The sequence below is a fragment of the Zootoca vivipara genome, chromosome 5 (genome assembly GCF_965207765.1).
Source record: "Zootoca vivipara chromosome 5, rZooViv2.hap1.1, whole genome shotgun sequence".
NCBI classification, from domain to species: Eukaryota; Metazoa; Chordata; class Lepidosauria; order Squamata; family Lacertidae; genus Zootoca; species Zootoca vivipara.
In genome coordinates, this window is record NC_142588.1 from 51,350,389 (window position 1) to 51,376,903 (window position 26,515).

Below are 26,515 nucleotides of genomic sequence, written 5' to 3' on the forward strand. Positions count from 1 at the left end.
TTTTAATAATAGTTTTATTTGTGCCTATAATTACATGTATAATATACCTTCAATCAGATAATAAACCTTCCTCACCTGCTCCCAATTTCACACAATTCTAATTAAGCAAACAAATAAATTCTATCAGGCGCAGCAGCAGTTCTGGAGGGGCCACCAAAAATGAATGAAATCTGCATTCAAATGAAGCCCAGGCTGAAATTTCTTCCTCCATCTTCTTGTAAATATTCACCTGCTGCAAACATTTCATCCTGCTTTCTTGTTAAGAGGAGATAGGGCCTGTAGTAGCTCAACCCTACTTTGCTATTATCTACCAGCTGTGGTTTTGAATTAGGAGCTATACTGCTCCCACATGGGATGGTTTCACCCTCAATTCAATTACCCAACATGCAATGCCTGGTCAGAGCATTGCATGCTGGGTAATTTGATGACAAGTGTGAAGAGCCATAGTGCATGGGATTTGAGCTTGCTTCCTGTTCAGATTTAGCACACTAAAAATGTGAATGAACCTGTTTTTCTTCTTTGCTCTTCTTTTCCCACAACAGTTGCTTCTTCAACAGTAAGAGAAATCTGTTTGTGAGTGTTTTCTGAAGAAAAAGCCAAAACAAAACAGAGGAGGTTGGGTGGGAAAGTGAGAAGATTAGCAGCCCAAGGTTCTTTGAGCTCACGACACCACCATCAGGACTGAGCCACAGTGGAAGTAGTGAGTGATCAGTTTTTAAAAGTAACAACTTCTTTCCCATCAATAAAAGAAGTTCAAGCTGACTAAATTTCAAGATTAAAATCCTCAATGAACTGCGGAGTATATGAAGAGAGATGGAAATATGGAAACGGATGGAAAGTAAAAGAGAAATGCAGGATGCAAGAAGAAAAGGGGTTTATGGACATATTTGGAGCCCAAATTGCGGATAACTGGGGGGTGGGTGGGAGGGACATTTGCAGTGGAGAACAAGAAACAGTGTTGTTTCATCATCATCATCATCATCATCATCCCAGCATGGAGATGGTTGGAGGGGAAGAGAAATGGCATCTCTATATTGTTTCTGAAGGTCAGTATAGGATATACTTTTTTTTAATCACATCTCAGCATGGAGGTTTTTGGAGGATGGGGGGAAAGTCTTCTGTTTATATTCAGGGATGTCTATCCCTCCTCTCACTGAAGAGAGGGTGGAGGCTGGGGGGAGGAGGAAACATTGCTGAAGTTCAAAATACAGTATTTTCTTTTCCCCATCTTTGGAGATCAATAGAATGCTGCGTGAGAGAGAAGAATTCACCCTTCCACCCTAAGTACTATAGTTAAGGGTGTTGAGACTTGTTAAGAGTTACCTATATTCCCCTCACAGAACTACAATTTCCAGAGTTCTGTGGGAAAAGATTTTGTTAAACCACTTCAAAATTTTAGCTCGGTGGAGGGGGGAGGAAATAGTGGTTTCCAAACAGTTCTCAGCTGTTTGTGAGTGATAGCTGGGTAGGGAGTGCAATTCCTCACAATTATGGTGATTTGTGTTAGGGCCCTCCCTCACTATGGATCTACATATTGAGCATCAAAAGCAGGCAGGATAAGCACTGGATAGAGTAACCTGGTTCACCAGTTCTCCTTTTCCTTGATCTGCCATATTCTGGTCACTGCAAGTGACAAGCAATGTGACAAGTGACAAGCAATGACATCCAGCGCCGAGGGCCTTCTGGCGGTTCCCTCACTGCAAGAAGCAAAGCTACAGGGAACCAGGCAGAGGGCCTTCTCGGTAGTGGCACCCGCCCTGTGGAACGCCCTCCCATCAGAGGTCAGAGAGATAAATAACTACCGTACCTGACATTTAGAAAATACCTGTTTAGGGAAGTTTTTAGTCTGTGATATTTTAATGTATTTTGATGTGTGTTAGAAGCCACCCAGAGTGGCGGGGAATGGATAAATATTTATTTATTTATTTATTACTATTACTATTATTATCACATGTGGGTAAAACAAAGCTCTTGAACCTTTCAAATACACTGTACATCTTGTGGGTTCTGACTTCAAAGACCACTATGATATTGTGGCTGCAGTCCTAACTACACTATCTAGTGGGTAAATCCATTTGAACTGTGTGGGAATTGCCTCTGAGTAAACATGATTGGGATTATTAGGACTGAGAAAGAGCCTCTCTCTGCTAGAATTTAATTCGAAAAAGAGTTAGGACTGAAATCTGTTCTGCTAGCAATTCAATTAAAGGAGTACAGTATCTGTAAAACAGAATGAGGAATCTATGGACAGTGGATGCTACAGAAGTGCTTACAGTGTTTGCTTATCTGCCATTTTTTTAAAAAATATGCAAATGTGCTATATAGCCTTTGTTATCAACATCTAGAGAGTCACAGGTTAGCCACCTCTGCTTTAAAACAACCGTATGAGGTTTCGAAGGTCACCACCATTTTGTAAATGTGCAATGGTGGTTGAGCAATAAGTTGTGTGTCCAAGATTATCTAATGGATCCATGAATGAAGAGATGGTAAACCTAGCATTCCAGCCATGAGACTATTAGGTTGTCCATTCAAATTAGATGAGTGCAGGTAGTTGAGTTAGAGAATTACTCCTGGTGATAATGGGCCCCTGAAAATGATATTGTAAAAAATATTATATACTGAATTATGCATTGTAGATATCTTCAATTACTAGAACATTTTCCCCATTTTTGTAAAATGGTAAGTTTGTTTCATAAGACTGGTAATATTGAGTTAATTTATAAGTATCTAGGATAATTTATTATTATCTTTTCCATCATATTTAATAATTGACTAATGGTCTGTAACTGCACTTTAATGTTATAATTAATTTTTATACAAGTAAAAAGTTGCCAAGCTGCTGCTCAGTCGTAAGTTGCAGATAGAGGATTGAAGACACCCTTTATTCTAAAATAAACTAATCGGTGAGATCTATTTGGATTTCCCTCCACATTTTCAGTAAGTGCTCATTCCAACAAACTGGATGGTAACTTTTCCTGGGAGCTTCTACAGTTCTAAAATGTTATTTTGCATTTTCATTTTCTTAGTCGTGTTTCATGCTTACAACAAAATCAATTTTTTCTTCTCATATTTGTTTGTTTAGTTAACTTATCACAAAAAATGGTTGACATTCCTTGCTGCCGTGGCTTGGTATCTACCACATTCATTGGAATTGTACAGTTGGCTGTAACTAATTTTTCTCGGCTTGCCTCTAAATCAGTGATGGTGAACCTATGACACGCATGTCAGACGTGACACGCAGAGCCCTCACTACTGGCACACACCCCATCAGCCCATTTGCACTGTTGTTGTTGTCCCCCCCCCCATTTGTTCTCCCGCTCCTCCTACAGCTTGTCTCTGCTACAGCTTGTCTCTGCTGTTAAAACCTGGATCCTTTGTTGTTGTTGTTGTTGTTGTTGTTGTTGTTGTTGTTGCTGGTAGCCAGAGATTGGTTATTTAACCCTTTCTGTGCTGTTTTTTCTGGCGCTTTGGCAGACTATGATTGGGTGTAACAGCGCTTATTTTTTAACCCGTTCTGTGCTGGGGGTTTTGGCACTTTGGCAGACTATGTCGGTGCTGCGTGTTAGTTCCAGCAAAGGTATTATTCATCATTTATTTTCTGTTCTCTTCCCCCCCCCAAAAAAAGTGCAGCAACTTTTGCACCCCCCCCAAAAAAACTCCAAAACTTTGGTCAGCAGCTCCCCCCCAAAAGTTCAACAACTCTGGGCACTTTGTGATAAATAAGGGGCTTTTGGTTTGGTTTGGTTTGGTTAAATAATTAGTTTTTTGTTTATTAAATACAGTTATATATTACAATTATACATTTTTGTTATTTAAACTATAAATATTGTGAAATTATGGTTTTTTTCTCGAAGTGATACACTACCCAAGTTATGCTTGGTTTTTCTGGCGAATTTTGCCACACCAAGCTCAAAAGGTTGCCCACCACTGCTCTGAACATTGCTGATATACAGCTACCATTACCCTTTACCATTGACCATGCTTGCTGGGGTTGGTGGGAGTTGGAGTCGAACAACATCTAGAGGGCTAAAGTTTTCCTTTCCTGGTTTTATAATCCATTACTTTATGCCATTGCTTTCAGTTCAAGGCAGGTTAACTTTTAGGTTGATTTCCTGTCACAAGTGCTTTAATGCTAGAAGTTATTTTCTAATTCTGTCATTAATTCAACCAGAAAAAGTTTCTGCATCTTGAGCAAAATACCTTGAAAATAAAGCAGATGGACTTCTGACTACATACCGGGAAGGGGCTTATTAAATGAGAAGGTGCCAATTTAGAAATAGTTGCTTATATAGCCGACTTTATTAAAATTCAAATGCAGTGATGGAGATAAACAGCTTGACTGTAGGCAATATAAGTGTCACTGTCGCTAATGATGTTTGGGTTGTTTTACCAACACTGATTTGAAAGAAATTGGCCACAGGGAAGGAAGTGAAGTTTGCACTACTTTCTGTGGTTTTCTGCTTGGAACTCTGCCTAGTCTGTTACTTTGGGTAGGTATTTCCTTGCAATTTGACAGAAGCCAGGAGAACCATTAATACTCTAGGCAAAGCATCTAGGGAGATTATGAAAACAAGTCTAGTATTTTAATAGTTGAAAAGGCCACCATTTCACATTCCACCTGTCAAATTCCAATTTGTGGTGATTTTTTTAAAAAATAAATAAAAAAATAAAAATGGTATCTAGGCTGTTAAGGGATTTGCATCTTTTTGCACTAATGAGTGTAGGAGGCAGAAACTGTCTGTACAGCCCATTATTTAATACAGTGTCAATGTCTGCAGGGATTTAGATGGAATTGCAAGGTGATGGGACTACATTCCGTTTTTGAAAAAGTTCTGCAATGAGAACAGAAGCTTAGATTTGCCTTGGGGAACTGATGCACCTTCCCCCTTTATATCATTTTATTTCAGGCATCCCCAATCAGTGCAGTACAAACACCTGTGATATGCTTGACCATGAGCACCTGAAGCAATAAACCTTGAGAGAAGTCCATTTGTCCTGTTTGCATGGGATAAGCAATGAGATGGAACTTTGTATCTATTTATAGGACTGAAATGAATTAGATTTTGCCAATTTCTAGGCTAGACTCGAAGTCTGGTTCGTTTTCCATTATGAAAATATCTGATCCAATTAAATCTGACAGGAGTAATAATCCACAAAATCTGTATAGAGTCCACTGCATGTATGGAATAATGCTGAATACATACCTGAAAGTCAATGTACCAGGCATAATTCAAAAGCTCTAATCTGCTCATTTTCATAACATAGCTATATTGTGCTAGCTGGGTGCAAAGGGATATTTGATACTGGCTAAATCTTTTAACCCAGCATACAGTATTCTAATAAGTAAAGGCAAACACCTATCCTTGCAAAGCTGTGCAGATGCATATACTTACAAATCAAATATGGTGCAGATTTATTAATTTTTTGGCCTCTAGACAATATGAGATCTTATCTGCCCTGATAGTATTTTTAATGACCACTTTAGTAGTTAACAACTTTTTCTTAAAAGATTATATAGTAAGCTAAAGAAATGCATTCAGTGACAAGAGGTGAAAGGTTTTGCTGGGATAATATACACATGTGCATGATGATGATTGTCACTATTAATTGATATTGTTATAATTTGGCTACTATTGGGGGACTATTGGAAAACTAATAAAAACTTATTTGCAAAGAAGAAGGAGAGATGATGATGATTGTCCCTTTCCTAATTGTACCTCACATCTGAAGAGTAAATATTTTGCACTCTTTTGCTTGGTGGTGTGGTACAGTACACTGCCATTTTTTTTATTATGAGTCATTTCGAATCCCCGCGAAGGGGTGAGCTCCCGTTGTTCGGTCCCAGCTCCTGCCCACCTAGCAGTTCGAAAGCACATCAAAGTGCAAGTAGATAAATAGGTACCGCTCCGGCGGGAAGGTAAATGGCGTTTCCGTGCGCTGCTCTGGTTTTGCCAGAAACGGCTTAGTCATGCTGGCCACATGACCTGGAAGCTGTATGCCGGCTCCCTCGGCCAATAAAGTGAGATGAGTGCCGCAACCCCAGAGTCTTCCGTGACTGGACCTAGCGGTCAGAGGTCCCTTAATTAACATGGCATACTGAAAGGATGAGAAAGGAGAACCTGCCCCCAATAATGGGTAGAAATCCCATTGAGCTTGCTGCTCTTCTCCACTGTATCTCTTCTTCCTTTCCCAATTGATCATTTACAGTCTGTGTTGCTCCTGACTAATAATATGTCAATTCCCCAATGTGATCCATTTTGAGGGCTGCGTTATAGAACCACCGTTAGTATGTTATAAGCCTTGCCACCATGTTGTGTACAACTCATGGCTGTAAAATAGTACGGTATCTGTACAGACCTACTGTGTTGGGTTGTGGAGAAGTTTGGTTCATTAGGCATTTTAATTCAGACCTCCCTAATTTACACCTACAGAAACAATATATGAACCAAAATGTAGCTATTCTTCAAAATGCTTACTTCTCTGAATTTTGTAGTGCAGTTGTCCATCCCAAAAAATGTGCACAAATATGGATAGTAGGTGAAAGTTTGTATAATAATGCATATCTAAGGGGAAATAACATACGGGGGGGGGATGCCTGCAAGGATGTTAATACTAGGCAGAATGTCATTCAAAATGAATCTCTTTGGAGAAATGCATACTAAAACACTGAATGATTTTTGTGGGGATTTTTTTGTAATTTTACAAACTGAAACTGTGAACTAAAGATCAAAAAAATGAAAAACTGAAAGAAAACCAAAATGAACAGATTCCTCCAACTGGAGCCTGACTTTATATTTCCTAAAATGCCCCTGATTGGTAGACACTGGCTGAGCTTAAAGACTACCTTTTTGGACCAGAGTCCACTTCATTAGATAAAGGAAGTGTTATCTTCAGAGGGCAGGAGTGTGTATGTCTACAGTGAGAGAAAATGTATTTAGGCAGACCAGATGGAAATTAAATGCCACAAAATAGTCTTCAGCTATTGTTATTAAATCAGAGCAGTGCAGGATATTTATTTAAAATGAAGCTTTTAACTTTTCCCCATTCCTGTGCTGTAAAAATAAAATCCAGAGCTCTCTCAGTGCTCCACAGGCATCATTTAGGACTACCTTCTTATAAAGTCCATGAACCTAAAAAATAGGGCCATACATACAGAAAACACAGCGTGGCACAATTTTGTGGTTATGGGTTTATATGTCTTGAAGGTACTGACATTGTTCTTCAACTCAGGATGGGGAAGGAAGATGCTCACATCCTCCTGATTCATTGCATTATTCAGCCCCCCACCCCCAAGTCAGTGCACACCCCTAGATGACAGTGTATTTCACATTGGAAGCTGAGCAGGTGAATGGACCTCTGATGTTGTGACTGACTGATTGTCCAGGATGGGCTCTGCGTCATTTAGTGATGCGGTTTTGATTATGGCTTTTATTGGTTTTGTTTTTTGGGGAAAGATATTCACCAATTCAGTACATTCTGGTAAATGCTTTCGTAAATGAAAACTTGACTCCCCGTTGTGTGCAAAAGAGCCAGCTTGAGCAATCCGGAAGGCCTTAACAGACTCACAACCAATGTAGACCAGGCACAAGGAGACACAGAATGCACAGCAGCCAGGAGGTTGTGTGTTTTCTCAACAGAGTCATTAGCACTAATTGACCTAATCATTAAGAAACAGGCTGACTCCAATAGACTAATTATTAAGACACTGACCCAGATATTTAGCCTTCAAAAAATTTAGCAGCCTTTCTACACCCCCCATGACTCCCCTCCCCCTTGTCTTCTCCTAGACTGAACATAACAATATTTGTGCCTTCCTTTAGACAGACGCAAACTCATCTTTTTCCAGGGAGAAATTATTTCAGCCTTTTAATCCCAAAGTCCAAATGTCACTGTTATCATCTCAGAGAATAATCACTTTGAGTACTCATTTATTAACGTTTCAGAGGAATTGGTTTTTTTAAAAGAAGAGTGTGAGTGGAGAGAGAGAACATAGGAGTGTTGCGAAAGAAGCAATACTTGGCCTTTATTTTGCACTTCATTATCTGACTGAACCTTCCCAGCTACTTAACTTCAAAATATTCTATGCATGTGCCATTCTGGTTTCCTACATAAATGGAAAGATTCACTTAAGTGATTATCCAAGACCTCTAAAAAGCTTTTCAGCATGTATGTAAATGAAGATAGATTGTGTGTTGCTGCCCATATGTTACTCCATTTCGCTCTACATTTTTCATCCTGTGGTAGAGAAGTAATAGTAACAGGTAAATTTCTCACCATACCGGTAGAATTGTAGGATCTGGGATAAAGACAGGGTCATCTGTATCCATTTTTAATGCAGTGTTCTGGGCTTAGTAGAGAAAAGCTTCAGGGTAAAGATTTTCCAATTTTTGAATCAGTTGGACAGTAAATTTACTGAGTGCCTCATGCCCAGGTGTCAAGAGTTTGTTAGCTGCTTGTGACAAGCAGGGCTTTTGATCCACCCTCAGCAGACGGCAAGGCTGAGTGCATATGGTTCATTCAAACATTCTGGCCGGGGTGGGGGTGGGGGTGGGATCACTTCCAGCATGCTGTCCCTGTGCATTGGAAGTTTGAGGATAAGACAAGATGAATGGGCCTAACAACAGTAATGGGGCTTTGCTTGCTATGGTGGTTTCATTTAAAGCCACCAACTACTCTGGAAAGAAACAGTGCTCTGAAGGTGTTGTGTCTGAAAGGTTTCAGGACCAGTAGGTAGGTAGGGCTGTCATGGACCTGCAATCATCAGGGTGATGACTAGAGGAGATCCATAGAACCTGTCTGTAAGTGGAGCTACTTGTAGAAAACCATCATACAGAGATCAACGCAAGACATGCTAAACATACCCTTCACATGTTAGCCCAGAAGAGCACAAAGCAGTTGTGTGCATTGTGTAGCTGTGTTCACTAGAGCAGTGTTTCCCAACCAGTCTGCCTCCAGATGTTTTGGGACTACAACTCCCATCATCCCTAACCAGCAAGACCAGTGGTCAGGGATGATGGGAGTTGTAGTCCCAAAACATCTGGAGGCACACTGGTTGGGAAACACTGCACTAGAGAACCACATAAACATGAGACACTTTAGAGAAGAGCAACTGAGCCACTAACTTTATCTCAGAAGCAATTGGCTGCAGTATATCAGGCAAGGCAGGAATCTGATTTTTGATATCCTTCACCAAATGAAATCCCTAGTTTAATCATATGGGGAAAGTGAGGACCCCTGCTGCACAGGCGCTTCAGGTGTCTACCGACAGAAGTAAGAATAGACAGAAAGAGAGAAACCTGAGCAGGCTTCTGCTAACCCTGACCTTCCAGTGAGTTTGCTCTTCAGCTTTGTTTTCGCTCCCTTCCATTGTTGCAGCCAAAGGCAGATGTACCAAGACTGAACTCTGTTCGTAACTCTGGTCAAGGCAAACATTTCTCATTTTCTTTGGGCCTTGTCTTTGGTTGGTGGTGAATAACTATTAATGAGCCTAAATGCAATCTCGGCCAAGATTCAGGGAGGATAATTGGCAGTCTTAGTGGGAAGAGCATACCTTGTTCATCCGGGCTGTAACAAAAGCCTTAATTGCCAATCAGTGCTGAGGACTTCTTTGGGGAGAAGAGACCCTTTTAAAATAAGAAAATGTGTGTGTATTTCACTTACTGCTGCCTACAATAACTATTGGAAGATGAAACGCTGCATTTTCAAAGCACAGCATGGTAACTTGCTTGCCTCTGTAGCAGTATTTAAAGGCATATGGATAATGATCCTTCCATATATGTGCATATTGCAGCTATGTGAGCAGTCCTAACTACATTCGTCTTTCTGAGACATTGAGTGAGCACAGATCCATGTATTTGGCCCTGCCTGTAGACCCCTATAGAAGTAGCACTTGTGCTGTATCATACTGTATGTGAAGATGAACTTCCTTCCTACAAGGAAGAAGCTTACTTGCTTTTGTAACTAACAGGGCTACTACCCCTCTGGAACTTGACAACATTTTCAGAGTATGATTGTGTTCTCCATTTTTCTTTCACAGAAGCCTTGCTGTTGAGTTGGCCAGAGCAAGTGAAATTAACAAATGCGCAATGAAATGAATGGCCTCAGACAAGCTGACAATTTTACAAGCTAATTACTACTTGTGTGCAATAATCAAAATCTAGAGACGCATGTAGCAATGGCAGATGGAAAAAGATGGGCATTAAAAGCATGGAGGGATATGCATTTGACTTTAAACATATTGCTCGCATCTTTAAAAAGTGGTGAATAGGTGAAGAATGTATTGAATAATGCGCAGAAGGCTACAGCAAGCATAGTTGAGTATGATTAGTATTCCTTTTAATCCAATACCATGCCATCAGGGAAAGTGATTTCTTTCAATAGCATTAGCAAATAGTGATTTCTTTTGATAGCATTAGCAAACAGCAATATATTCCCTATTCAGTCATTCTTCCCTATGCACCAGGCAATTACCATTGTGTGATGGGGATGAATGGAAATAAGCCATCTGGCTCTGCCCCCTTCCAAAGGACTCTCATAGCCATTCCTTTGTTGGGGGCTAAATTGCTGTACTTGAGAAAGCTTCCTGTGTATTTTATAACACTGATCTCCCTGGGTCCTAAGTCACACAGATACCCCTCTCAAGAGGTTCAGCCACAACTTCCTGGAGATCTGCAAGAATGGAACATGTGGGAGGCGGAACAGAAATAATGGCCCCATTTCCCCCCCTTGAACATTTTTAACCATATAGGTAAGGTGCCTTATGTGAACCCTCATATGTTCCCACTCTGCATGAGAACCTTAACCCATTTTATGATGATAGCCCTTTGCCTATTATATATCATTCCTTCAGCTGTCTTGGTTCCAGGCTTGCTGCTGCTTAGATTCCCTGCCTTCCAGGAGCATTTACCAGCAATATTGACACCTGTTTTGGATTCTACTCCAGATTGATATGTGGAGCCTGTGTGAAGTTTTAATCCCAAATTCTCTTTGCTCCTTGAGCAGTTGGGATGTTTATGAACATTCTAGTTCTGCCAGTGTTCGTGGCTTTCCTGCCACAAGTATAATAGTATAACAGTGTAGTAGTATAGTAAAAAAAAAAAGTGTTATTGCTATTTCGGGGTGTAAAATCCATTTCTATATCAATTGAGCAGCTTGGACAATATGCCCTTCACATCTCCTTCCAGCCTCACAGTTATATAATAAAATAAATCATAGCAGTGAGATTATCATAAATACCTAGTGAAAGAGAAGGCATTTGCCAGTCAATTATGCATGCTGAGTATATGTTGCATGAAGAAGTGTTTCCTTTTTGCTCATTGTGCTTTGAAATGTAGCAGGAAACTTGGAGAGAAGGAATAATCTCCAGAAAAACCCAAGGTGATATAGCACTGCAATATACATATAATTAGCCCTCTCAGAGATAATGAAACATTTTGTTAATTGATGGCACAGAATGCTATAGTATCCCTCATTTCATAGCCCAGTAAATCAAAATGAAACATATTCAGCTTCGGTGAATATACCTGATTTATCCCACAGTGGCTGGCTAAGACATTTTCCACATGGTTTCTACTTGATCCTAGCAATAGAGTGGACTGTTGAGTTTAAATTGGTTCAGCTAATCAAGACTTTTCTTATTCCTTTTTTCTGAATAACTACCACATCAGAATAGATGGCTGTGTGTTGGGTATGTCAGGATGACTGATAATATTTGATGTGGCAAATTCATCAACATGTGATTTCTATATATCACTTTTAAGGTTTTGATATTTACCACATCCTACAAATCCATCAAAGGAAGGTCATTGCAGATCTCGGTTCTCACCACCATAGGTTCATTCAGAAGAAATGTTCACCTGGGGTGGGGAAATTGTAAAAGTCACATGATGGTGAATTTGCTATGGACATTTAGGTTCTGATCCAATGATTAATCTCCATATGCTCTATTGCTGTACTCTTCAACATTGCATACCTAAGACTCACCTTGGACCCCAATGTGCTACATAGGGACTCAGTTTTATACTCCTCCCTCCCTCCCTCAAATTTCTCCTTATCTTTCCTCTGCCCCATAGTTCTGTGTTACCCCCTCTCCGAAAAACATGGTGGTTTTGTGTGTATGACCCATTGTGGTTTGCTTTGTAATCCAGTTTTGGATTCCAACTCAGTAGCTAAAGACAAGCGTTATACTATAACTGTAGTATATCCAAATATAAGAATCCATAGAATTCTTAAATTCAAATATAAGTATTCATAGTCGCAGAAGTTAAGTTCTATACATTTCCGCATTGGTTTGGGATTAGTATTTTGGGAAAAAGTTAAGAAAATTCATCACCATTTTTGCATGAACTTATTTGATACACATTTTGCAAGGCCATTTCCACTAATGTGATGCATTTATATCACAATTTACTCTTATTTGGCTGGAGAAGAGCAGTGCAAATTTCAGATAGCCATACAGTTTAAAGAATACATTTCAGATGTATTTCAGATAACCATACATTTCAAAAAATTCATTTCAAAGAATGTACAATTTGGTTAACATATTGTTTCAGAAAGAATGAATAAGGTAAGATCACCTTTGAACAGAATCAAATTTCTCACCCACCCGCCCCCACTGCTAATCTTGGGTACCAAGGCAGGGAAAGCTTTTTGCTCAGGACCTTAGAGAACTTCTTCCAGGGAGCACCATGCTAGATTGACTGTACAGTGGCTCTTTATACCCTTATACATCTTAGACTTCATAGATCTAGGAAGAGTGGATCCTCAGCTACAGTCTTAACTATGCCATACTATCCTGCAGGTGTTAAAAGACCTACATACATAGCATTTCCAGCTTTGTATTCTCAAAATGGTGTAACGTGGCAGATGGCTTATGAGAAAATAACATGAAAAGTCTCTCTCTATTGGGTGCAGTCCATGTATGGAGTATAGAAGCGAACACTGAGTAGCCTGTGGTGAACAAATTACCTAGGATAAATGAGGGGAAAACTACCTAATAGCACTTATCTCTTAAAACATTCTTCTTCACTCCATAAATTTAACAACAACACAGAGGAAAGCATTACAATGGCATCTTCTGCATTCAAGATAAAACTTAACAGCTTTTGGAAATGGAGAGAAGAGGGAGGGAGAGGAATTTAGCGCCCAGTCACCATTAATTTGATTTTGTTGCAACTAATTAAATCAAACTCAATTAAATGTCTTCATGCTATAACCTTGACGCCCTTTGTGATGCTGTTATCCTTTTATGAGGGAACGCAATCTTCATTTTCCCTACAGCCCTTTGAGCTTCATCAAATTCTATATTTTCATACAGTTGAAATTGGATTTGTCTTTGCCTCCCAAAAGGGATGACTTCAATTTCATGCCATGTGTTTATGAATCATCCCATCAAATGTGCCAAAATGGCAATGAAATATTTCAGTGCACTCATGCCACATGTTGCCTTTTGCCATGTGATGACTTGCATGGCTTTCCTTTCTTCTCCAGAGTCCTGGAGAAATCCATGGCAGAAAAAGGACGAGTTGCCATCTAATTTCTGAATGTCGTTCTGAGCACAAGGTGGTCGTCCTCTTTGATCTTATGGACACAAAAAGATCCAAGGCCCACTGGGTTTTGAGCTTATGTTTGTAAATCCTGCATAGTCAGAACCCTGTAAAGACATAGATTTATTCTCACTTGTCACCACCAGTTGCAAAATATGCTAAATGAGTTGGCAAAAAGCAAGCTTCAAGTTTGCTTGCAAGCTCCATTAAGCCCACCTTAGCCTGTTTTCAAAACGATAAGGTAAAAACTATGTTCCACGTGCTTTTTAAATTGCATGCAGATAGTTATCACTTCAGAACACATTCAAATCCTCATGATGAAATGCTGCTGCTTTGGGAGGGGGGGAGCACCCTGGTTTATTAGTTTCACTGCAATTAGATGGCAGAATCTTAGCTTAATTGGTGGCATACCAAGTAGGGTGAAGCTATATCAAGCTTTAAAAATAAAAACAACACTCAGGAAATGTCTGCTCCCTTGACAGTAGGAAGAAAGGAACTTAACAGTGCAATCCTATGCAGATTTACTTGGCAGTCAATCCTACTGAGTTCAAAGAGTCACATTCCCAGCTAACGAGGTGTAGGATTGCAATTCAATTCCTGTACAGTGAGATGCTCTGGCTTCCACCTACCTGGAAGCCACACAGGCAGGGGTCAGCAACCTTTTTCAGCTGTGGGCCAGTCCACCGTCCTTCAGACCATGTGCTGGGCCAGACTATATATATATATATATATATATATATATATATATATATATATAGGGGGGAATGAACGAATTCCTATGCCCCACAAATAACCCAGAGATGCATTTTAAATAAAAGCACACATTCTACTCATGTAAAAACACGCTGATTCCCGGACCGTCCACGGGCCGGATTGAGAAAGCGATTGGACCGCATCCGGTTGCCTACCCCTGCACACAGGTATATAGGACTGCTAGTAATGCAATGGTGAAGGTAAAGCCCTATGCCCAATCCATTCTTCACATATTTTAGGATAAAACTTTCCATAGGGACTACTATAACTAAACAGATTATCCTTCAGCACTGGAAAGGGAAAGCCTTGACTCAATTTACATATTAAATCTCAGATTGAGGATCTTCCCAAATTGGCCATCAAAGAAGTAATAGCAGTGGAGAGATGTGATGCTACAAAGTTTAATAGTATCTGGTCTGAATTTCTGGAGCTCTTTGAATAATAATTCTGAGTACGACTTGCTACTTGCCGTGCCTTAATTCCCCCCTTTCTTTCTTTCTTTCTTTCTTTCTTTCTTTCTTTCTTTCTTTCTTTCTCTCTCTCTTTCTCTCTCTCTCTCTCTCTCCCTTCCTCCCTGTCTTTTTATACCCATCCTTATTTGGGGGATTCTGGGTAGAGGGTGTGAACTATTGAGGCATAAGTCTATTTTGTTCTTTTTCATAAATTGTTAGAATAAACTTAAAGCTTTTTTCAAAAACCCAAGACCAAATCTAGGTGAATCTCATGGCTCATGTTAAAGGAGCTGCAACAAAGAACTACTATTAAAATGAATACAGCTTTTAAAGTCATAGATCCACATTAAAATTATATTTATACAGATACACCTTTGGGTTTATTAACTTATTTATGCTGTCCTCTAGCAAAACATTATCTGGGTAACTCTCAGGATTAGAATATGAAGTTAAAAATGCAATTCAGTATAATGTTAGAAAACAATAAGAATGCAATGCAATAAAATGAAATGAAAGCACAGCATCAGGACACCAACAGATCAGTTCAAAACCTATTAACAAAAACAAAGAGTGTTAGTACTCTATACTGCCAAGTATGGGCTCCATAAAATCCTTCACTTTCAAAAACTATTGGATGCTTATGGCCAACAAAGTCTACCAAATCAGCCTGTGACAAGAAAAATGGGCTTGAAGAATCAAGTTGTGTGGTGGTAGGAAAATTCATAGAGAACAGCAGGAAACTTGCTGAAGTAAATCTAAAGGGTTTAGTAATGTCTGCCCAGGTCATAATCCTGTTTTCGTTAGCTGGAAATAATGGTTCTTTGGGTAAAATCTCTTCATTTTTTCAAAGCATTCTAAAACAGTTAAAACATCATAATAACAGTTAGAATTGAAAGAGTCACTTCACCCAGGAATATCAGGGTTGTAAGAGAAACAGTAATCTTGAGCCACCAAATGAACCCAACTGGCGATAACACAGCAAGTGGATGATGTCACAGAATCTATTGTTGTAAAAGTAGGCATGAGGTCTCTGTTGCATGGAGTGCCATTTTTCACCTTCAGCTAGAGGCCTGGCTATGGCTGCCTCTGGAATGGGTCCAACCTCGTTTCACAACCTATAGAATACTCCACTGCAGTCCTTGGACTGAAAAAGTTTCCCACCCCTAATGTAAAGGGGGGGGGACGACGACGACAGAAGAGGCAGCATCAGCTGTTCTGTGCACTTGACACAAACTCAGATGACAGGCAGGGGTTCTCTCCAGCAACATTGCACCTATTAGTCCTAGGAATTTCTGCAGAACTTCCAATTTGATGCTAAAGGCCTGAACTAGGAGAAGTTCCAGTAATACCGTGTTGCAGTCCTTGTAGAAACGCAGCACCACCTGTTATTGAGGATATTGACATTTACAAATTTGGCATTCTCCATTTGTTTTCTTCCTGTCGGAAAGGAATTTTTTTCTCTGTCCTGATGCTGGTCAAATTGCTTTCCCTGCTCCTGGGACATTCATTAATGTTTTGTTGATGTGAATAAATTCACCAAATGCTTTGCAGAACTGGACGCTTAGCTCTTTCCCCTTTTGTGTCTCACACCATGGCCATTTCCCCCTCAATGTATCCACAGCTAATTAGCACCGTGGGGAATAGGTTCTGCCATTAATTAACCTGGAAGTCCTTTTCAATGGGCTCAGCAGAGGAAATAAATAACCTAGGTATTCAGAGACACCAAGCAGGACAAATTGGCGGCACCAAACTCTCTGCCACTGATGAAGAGGGCTATTGCATTCCTAATCTTCTTATCTCATTATCAAAGCTAAAATTTAACCACATGGCCAGAACTCCCCTGCTGTAATACATGCATACCCATTATCCGATGCTAATCCTATTAGGCTAACAATCTCTGGCCTTGCTGCTAGGGCTCAGATCATACTGGCATATACTTTAACAAGATTACCAGTTTAACATCTTTTAAATCTTTGTTCCCTTTTTGCTTTCTCACCTATTTTTGGGAATACTGTCTCCCCCCCTTTTTTTTTAGTTAACAAGCATCTTAATTTTTTATTATTACTCCATCTTTCTCTGCACATTGATCTGTCCTTGGTAGAAACATTTGAAATCTACATATAAATGAATTCCAAACCATCACATTTGCTGGCAGCCCTTCATTTTAATTTTGAAGCCAATATGAAAATACTTTCCAACGGATCCATCAGATTGTAATTAATTAATTAATCAATGAGTCACATGGGAAGGCTGTGTGTGGCTTTGGACCACTATTTGATTCCTACGTACTGTTGCATGCAAACATTTTGCATGTTGGCATTGGGTAGCAAAGTGGGGTGCAAAATATGCTTATCAGATGCAATAAAGAACCTAAAACCACTTAGAATCATAGAATCATAGAGTTGGAAGAGACCCCAAGGGTCATCCAGTCCAACCCCCTGCCAAGCAGGAAATGCCATCAAAGCATTCCTGACAGGTGGCTGTCAAGCCTCTGCTTAAAGACCTTCAAAGGAGGAGACTCCACCACACTCCTTGGCAGCAAATTCCACTGTCAAACAGCTCTTACTGTCAGGAAGTTCTTCCTAATGTTTAGGTGGAACCTTCTTCCTTGTAGCTTGAATCCATTGCTCCGTGTCTTCATTCAAATTTCTCTGTCTTCTCTCTCACTCTTGAAATTTGGAAATACCTGCTCCTGTTTCTGAAGTGAAACTGATGCATTAGAAATCCTGGTTCTTTAGCTTTAACAAATTATTTAGCTTTAACAAATTATAATTTTTCAGACAGTTCACCTGAAGCATAAAGATTTGTTTGTTTGTTTACCCCCGCCTTTTAAATGACTTAGGTAGTCTGGGCATCTACTTTTTAAAGCTATTTTCAACTTTTGGGGTGCAACAAATTTTCTTCTGTTACATTTATGTTGTTTCTTTTAAAATATGGATTTATGTCTTTGTATTTAAGTTGGGGCCCCTTCTAATTTGGCCCCCTTCTAATTCCTGGATCCAACATAAATGTCTTAATTCCTGGTCTTGCCACACCCATGTTGGGGGGGGGGGTGGAGACCCACCCATTTTCCCTCTGACAAAGAGCCACTCCCTTTGTTCCCTTAATGACCCACCTCAGCAGACCATTACCAGGTTGGCACAGTCCACCCAAGATGGCAGCCAGGAATTCCCCTGTCTGCTTATTCCCAGCATCTACTGAATGCTTCATGGGCCCAAACAAAGACAGGTACCCTTCCCAGTGGCTCTGGCCCCCCAAACCCACGGGACCCTGGCTGGCCCTGGCTGCTGGGGCTTTCTTATGGGCTCACTCAGTATAGGGACTGGTCTCCACGCCACAAGGCCATATTGGGGCACCCAAGGGCAAAATCAAAGGATATGTGTCTCTACTCAGAGCATGACTTGTTAGATAACAGTACTATATATTTCATTGACGATTAATGCTTGGGGATCTCAGAGTATATGAAGAAAGTGGTTGTGAAAAATGTGAGGCAACAATCTGCATCTACCCGACCCCCACCCCAGGCGTCTATATACATGTACTTTCTTCTCCGTTCTTAAATTGTGCCTACAAAAATCAGAAGTGTAACAAAATTCTCCTATAATGGTAGTTTATATGGCAGTGAATTGCAATCTGCAGCCTGCCTTGTGCGGTGTATCTTGTATTGAGTTTTCATTTACTCTGTTTGCAGACAGGAAAGCTAGCACTTGCAGAGCATAATTTCATTTTCATTTTTTTTTTACTGGGACAAACTCTTCTTGTGGTTATAGTTCACTATAATCAAAGCAGAAATATCTCCCTGGAAACAGGAGGGAGGACTCTCTGCCTCCCTAATGAGCTGGTCTAACAAGGAGAGGTTGGGGATAGCCAAGTTTACGTGGGCAGATGTTCAATTTCAGAGAGCGTATGCTGGTAAGCACTTCATTAGTTCACCTGTTCTGTTACACAACAGATCTATAAACTGCATTTGGGCAAACATTGAATATGTCTGCTTCCTGGATGCTGATATCCATCTTGGAAATACAAGTAAACAAGCACACGAAGCTGCCTGCAACTGTGCCATTAATAATCCATTCACTGCATAGACTCTACGCTATATTTCGCTGTCAACCACCTTACTTAACCTTTACTTAATTGTATGGCAAAATATCTCTACAGTAGCCACAGATCAATGCAACATTCTGTAGGCTGTTCGGAACTTTTCTGAATTAGAAACGGATTAGATGATGATTGAATGGAAAGCAGGTTATAAAGTTTGCTGCATGAAACTCCAGAACAAATTTTAGGACTGAACCAACCATCAAAGTAGTTTCTTTGCTTTTTATGGGTTAATATTATGCCAGTTGAAGTGAGCATGTTTTGGATTATGGTCTTTAGTGTTGGGTATGGGTAACTGGGTGTGTTAAAATTCTGGTTCTGTTCATTCTGAACTAGGAACCACTTGCTCAAAGGGTGTGCTCCAAGACAGGAGTCTCTAAGAGACAGGAGTCTCTTAGTCTGATTGTACTTCTCGTTCTGAACTATACACTGTAAAACCACAAACCTGCTACAGAGGCACAGATTGGTAGCTTTCACCCATCCTGAAATTGTTCTCTCAATGGCATTGCTGTAGTCTTCCCAGTTGATATATGACATAACAACAGTTAGTAAGGGCATTATTGTGGCTCTAAGGCTAGGGTGAAGAAAAACTAGTGATGTCCCTCGGAGAAATTTATTGAGCTCCACTATAGTAATCCAGTTAAAAGCTAGTCTTGCACATGTACTCCTTCACTTACAACCTTCATTCATTTAGCTATCTAAAAGGTGGGACTAAATAGGTAAAGTTGTAAATGAAGGAGGAAATTTCCAGCTGCCTGGCTGTTGCAGTTACAGCCAAAAGGGCTCCCCCTCCTCCTAGCTCCCATCAGAAGATAGTGACAATCTTAAAGAATACAGTACAAAAATTGGGCTGTATCTCATGAAGTAGCTCCATTAGCACCATGATTTTCATTTGCACAGTGAAATTTCTCTTCCCTCTCCTCGCCCTCCACCCTCCACAAATCTGTTTCAGAGGGCTGTAGGGAAACCCTAGAACAGAGTTCAGGGATGCACAACGGGACAAAGAGACAAGGGAGTTTTGTTGCATGGACAGAAGTCCTCACACTAATGGATATCACCAATGGACTTCCAAATGGCTCACATTGGTATTGTCTCCCATGTTGTCCTGTCCTCAGGCATGCAAACTGAAACAGATAGGAACAAGAGAATGGGAGGGAAAACATAGGGGAGAGAGGGATAACTTTGACAATGCAATTGCTAAGTGTAGAGTTGTACAGGATCACTCCTATCCAGTTGGGGCCACATTGATCTGCCCTCCCTGGTGGTCTTGCTTAAATAGAGGTGCAGCAACTGACCCAGAACCCCTTCTTCCCTTGGCCAATGGCAGAAACCAGAATGCCCTTCCTCTCACTGCTACAGTCCCAGGGCAACTGGCAGCTTGAGCTGATGGGCCTGGTCTGGTCTTCTTCTTGGGAAGCCAGGGATGGACCCCCCCCCCATGGTCTTTGATCCCCTGATCAGCAACAAAGCTCAGAGTGTGCCTTCCCTCATTTCTGTACTGTGTGGAAAAATATATTAATTACCAGAACTAACAGATACAGCTTGTTATAGCCAGCAATATGGAACCTGATTTTAGGAACATTGGCTGCCTAAATGGAATGGATGGAAAAAAGATCTCTCCCACCCTCCTTTGTGTGCCTGCTTTCATGCATGCAGAGGATAAAACACCTACCTTTTCCCCCTTACAGTATTTAGAAAAGCATCATTGTGTAATAAAGCAGCCAGTGATTGCAATTATTTAGCAAGTATTATGAATAGGAAGCAAGATTTGCAAAAGTCAATTGGGATACAGTTTGTCTATAAATGCATGGATTAAGAAGCCTAATGAAATCTGCCTTGCTTTGGAAACTCACTCCCTTGTTTTCTCATCAAAGTGTTTTGTAGCTGTGCAGATCTTGATAAATTAACCCTGTCTCTTGCAAAGAGAAAACAAAAGGAGCACTGTACGGTATGTAACCACACTGCAGTGACTTCAGAGGATTCATATAACAAGACTCCTGAAGAGCATGGGGATGGATTGTTTCTTAGAATGCAAACCAACCTCATATTCCAGAGGGCTGCATTTAAACTCTTGATGCTTCCTTTTCCTCAGCTTATGAAAGACATGGGGGCTGTTGTTGAAAGAGCCAGGCTTGTATGTTTAGCCTATGTTTAAAAAAGGTTCAATAGGAAAGCGATTTGATACAGCTCAAAAAATACACCTGGGAGATTATTACTACAGTGGAAGAGGATTGTTTGTGAATGATAATGAGTACATGAACAAAGAGCTGTAAGCTGCCCTAATAAGAAATGTAGCTTGGTGATCAGACGTTTCCCCACCACCACCACTAAAGCAATAACATGTCACTTGAAGTTCTTTTGAGCCTTTTCCCTGCACTTGGTGTTCATGTATGAAAGACATGCATTTTAAAGGCAAAAGAACTTAAGAAGAACCCAGCAGGATCAGACAAAAGCTATCTAATCCAGCATTCTGTTCTCCCTGTGACCAACCAGATGCCTTTGTGAAGCCCACCAACAGGATGTGGAGACTATAGCACAGTGTTTCTCAACCTTTTTTGGGCCACGGCACACTTGTTCCGTTAAAAAAATCACGCGGCACACCACCATTAAAAGACGGGGCAAATCCTGGGGGTTGGGAATGGGTGGGGGACTGAGGAATAGGGAGGATGAGGTTGGTGTACTTGCTGAGAGAGCCCTCGAGCACCGCCTCTGTCGTCCTGCCTGCCGCCAGCCCCCCGCTCCCTCCTGGGCTGGCCGCGGCTGAGCTGGGGCTGCTGCTGCTGCCGCCACCGCCGCCTCCCTCCGGCCTCCCCGCTGGTGTAGCCGCCGCCACCGCTGCTCCTTGGCGGCCCGAGAGCCCTCCCCGGCTGGTGGAGGAGGACAGCGAGGAGCCCGCCGAGGTGGGGCGGCTGCTGCTGCTGCGGCTGCTGCTGTTACTGCCGCCGCTGGATGGGGCTGCTGCTGCTCCAGAGTCCCCGCCTCCCTGCGCCGCTGCCTTCTCCATTGAGCGCGCGGGGAGAGCGCGAGGAGGCGGCCTCGGCCATGAAGCGCTGCCTCGCTCGGAGCGAGGAGATGACGGAGGAACACCCTTCGCGCCCTCGCGCCCTCCAGACTGACCCGGCCGGCTTCCTTTCCGGCGGGTCAGCGCTGCCTATTGGCGGCCGCAAATCGCCCTTCTCGTTGCCTCACGTTGCGGCACAGCAGCCACCGTCTCGCGGCACAGTAGTGTGCCGCGGAACAGTGGTTGAGAAACGCTGCTATAGCACTCCCTCCCTAACATTCTCCAGCAAGTTGTAATCAGAAACATGCCATTTCTGGTCCTTATGATAAGTAACCATTGACTGCCTTAGATCTGTCTAATTTAAAGGCACCTAAATTGGCACATGCCATTGCCTACTGAAGAATTGCTTTTCATGTCACAATTGTTTATTGGTTTTATTATGCTACCTTTTGATAAGGCTCCACACTGCTTGTGCATATCAGGTATCTAAAGCTGTACAAACTTAGCTTTAAATAGATAAACTGTTGAAGACCAAGAGCAAAAGAAAACCAATTCCCGAACACCAATGTTCCCCATCGTAGTGTAGTGCTCTGTTTGAACAACAACTCCCATCATTCCTGACCGTTGTCTGTGCTGGATGAAAATGATGGCAGTTTTAGCCCAGAATATATGGAGGGGACCAGGTTAGGGAAGGCTGCTGTACACATATGCTGCAGCAGCATAGGAAAGTGGCTTTTTACAACTGAGTTGGAAGGAAATTGAGCTAGTTTTGTCCTTTTGTGAGTCAAATTGGTGGCAGATTGTAGCTCTGACTAAGAATCAGTGTCTATTTAATGAGTTGAAGCTGCAATTGGGCCCATGCAGTTGGTCCAACCTTGCTGTAGTTCTTGCTCTAAGAGAGGTGTGAAGAACTTTTGGCTCTTCAGATCTTGCTGAACTGCAAACACCATCAGCCCTAGTAGGCATGGTCAATGGCCAGGAGTGGTGAAAGGTGAAGTTCTGCAATATCTGGAAGGCCAAAGCTTCCCCACACTTGCTGTAAGAAATGGAGACAAAACTGCACTCTCTACACATGTGTTCTCAATTGAAGATACCTCTCTAGTTTTTTATCCACGCAATAAATCCCTACATTGGCCATCTTCTGCCTCAAAACTCTGCTATAAAGCAGCAGCTAACTGAGCCGCGAGGGAAAGCAACAGAAAAATGAGCAAGTCATTATTTCTTTGTTTGCCCAAGGTATTTAGGGAGCTGGTGACATATCTTGGTGCAAAACATTATTTCAGCCGATGACAGCACAGCTGAGGCTGTAATCTAAAATGATGTAATTTGAGCTAGAAGCAAAACTAAACAAGGAATACAAGAGAGGGGGGGTGAAAAGGCAGGAGCTCAGACATATTTACTGAAGCAAAAGTGCAGTATTCAGGCCTCTAATAGGCCAGCTCCTATTGCATATACTATTCTTTACAACACTTGCCTTTCCCTGCTCCCCCCACCATGAAACTGCATGCAGAGAAATATTGCTTCTCTTTACCGTGTAGAGAATGAACTTCTGCCATCACTGGGTTTCTTTTAATCCAAGCAAATTGCTCTGCTCCCTACCTAACTCTATTATAATTGCAGAAAAGGAAATGGCCTTTATCGTAAGCTTCAAAAAGGCTATGGATATAAAGACCAATGGCTACATATGAGTCATGAACAAATTTAGCTTAGAAATCAATGTACTGTTTTAAGAATGGTGACATCTCCACACTTCACTCTATCCATAGGGTGGGGTTCAGGATTTGTGGGAGCTGAAGTCCAGCAGCATCTACCGATCCACAGATTGTCCAGCTCTGTTCCAGAAGCTTATTCACATGCAAACCACCATGTGAGCAGGTCTACACTGAGTAACCACACTCCCAACATTGTGTGTGTTGATTAGCCTTGCTTTTTGGGCCCCATGTATTCAACATGAACGTGTGCAGGGAGGAAGTCTTTGTGTATATATACAGTGGTATACATAATCCGTTCTGGAAGTCCGTTCCAAAACCAAAGCATTCCAAAACCAAGGCGCACTATCCCATAGAAAGAAATGCAAAATGGATTAATCCGTTCCAGACTTTTAAAAACAACCCCATAAAACGAAAGCAATAATCAATGTACTGTATTATAAAATAAATAAGACAGTATTATAGATGAAAAATATAAAAATAATTTTTTTCTTACCTGTGCTGATGATAGTCATTGTTTGAAATGGGGGGGGGGGCGCTTTTATCCATTTCTGCAGTCACACAATCAATCAATCAGTAGCTGAACTGGGTTCCACACAGTCACAAAAACAAATTAACTGAAAAAGCCTCAAAAATGCAAAATAAATAGTAAAAACAAAAGAGCCAAACTTAGTCCGTTCCGGAAGTCCGTTTGATTTCCAAAATGTTTGAAAACCAAGGTGCAGATTCTGATTGGTGCAGGCGCCCCGGAAACAATAGTCAACAGCTGCATTGAATATTTGGCTTCCAGAAAACTGTTCGAAAACTGGAACACTTACTTCTGGGTTTTCAGCATTTGGAAACCAAGGCATGCATGACATTGAAGATGTGGCTATTCAGCACAGCCCCACTTTGCACACATATTTTGACCTTACACGTTAGTTTAGGTTTTGCATAGGGCTTCTGATAAGTGACGTCAGCCAACAAACTGAAACCACAGATGGATGTACTTCATTAAAAATATACTTCTTGTTACTGGGTGGAGGGTACCACTGGGTCCATTGGCTCTTCTTGGACAAGAAGGAGTATAAAGGACTTCCTGCTCTGGCAGAGCCTTGCTAAGCGACAGGGTGGCTATTATTTGGTTCCAACGTGATTCATCTCAGTATACTGCCTATGCCACAGTCTTGATAATGTCATTTTGTTACCTTCCCACTCTGCTGATCTCCCGGATATTCAAGTGTCCATCTGTAGAATGATATGTCATTTAATTTAGAACAAAGAGATTTCACAAACAAACATAATAAAAATAAGCTCAGCTAAATTGCTTCACTTCACTCTTCTGCTTAAGTATGAGAAATTGTTTTGGAGGAGACTTCCTGAAGATAATTAATAGATTTAACAATGCTTTCTGATAAATTTGATGATGGAGCCAAAAGGGCAAAGCATGAGGAAAATGCAAGTCATAAGAACAGATTTCAAAAGCAAGTCATTCCAAGGAATGACAGATCCTTGCAGCTTTATTTAAACCTTTGTTGTTGTTTTTGGTGGATGCTGGGATTTTGATTATTCCCAATGTATGTGCATGTATAATAGATTCAAGTGAAGCAAAATGCAGTTCCATTTGCAGTTGAGGATGAAAATGTTAAACAGAAGCCCACTGCTTTGCATGTGGGAAGGAGAGGAGGTACCGCTAAATGTGGGGCAAGAAGTGTAGCTCGGGATGCTATTTTTCTAAAGAAATGTCTTCTTAAAGTGGCACTATAGCTCGGAAAATTCCAACTGAGTCTTTGAAAGAACGATTATAAGATGGAAAGTCACAACATTGTATGGGCTCAGAGGGCAACAATGGTAGCCTTAGATTTAAAATACTAGTAAAGTCAATTTGTAACTTTGCTTTTTGATTACATATACCTCACATTTTCTTCCCCTCTGTCCCTTATGATGGATAACCAGTTTATTCCACCATTTTTAAAATGCAGAAGTTCATGCAAATCACCCTTTTCAGCTATTGTTAACATAGTGTTTTGGCTTGGGAAATTCCAGTTCTTCTTTCTTTCTTTCTTTCTTTCTTTCTTTCTTTCTTTCTTTCTTTCTTTCTTTCTTTCTTTCTTTCTTTTTGAGTCAGGATCCACTGTCACTGTGTCACAATCTGGAAGTATGCTAACTATTCAAAAGACCAAATCAGCACACAGAAAACCATAGCAAATCAGCTCATGTTGACTTCTGCAGTTGATACAAACTGGTCCTGAGAGTTAATGTGTATGGTGATGGCACTGATAATCCTTAGAGTGCCCTGTTAAGATCTCACTTTCCCCCTAAGATTTTAATGGCTAGTTATTTTTAATGCTTGTGATTATACAGTCGTATCTTGGATGGAAGTCGAGCGGAATCCATTCCTGAAGTCCGTTCGACTTCCAAAACGTTCGAAAACCAAAGTGCAGCTTCTGATAGGCTGCAGGAGCTTCTGCGGAAGCCCCATCAGTTGTTCAACTTCCAAAAATCATTTGAAAACCAGAACACTCACTTCCGGGTTTCAATCATTCAGGAGCCGATTTGTTTGGGAGCCAAGGCGTTCGAGATCCAAGGAACGACTGTATTATTATTACTATATTACTGTTGTTTTATCCTGTAAGCTCTTATGTAATTATAAGTTTTTGTGGTAGAATCATAGAATTTTGTAGTAGAATCATAGAATCATAATCTTAGAGTTGGAAGGCACCCAAGGGTCATCTAATCCAACCCCCTGCAATTTCAATCTCTTGTTTAATTGCTATAATATTTTTATTTCTTGTTTGCTGCCTTGAAAGTTCTGCTGAAAAGAAGGGATTGGCATGCTATCCTTTTGGAAATGTCTGTATACAGATCTCAGACAGGACTCATATTAGATGGGTCTAGACCAGGGATGCGGGGACCTTTTTAAAAAATAAACAACAACAACCAAGGGCTACATTACCCCAGTGCAGGGGTTCCCAACAA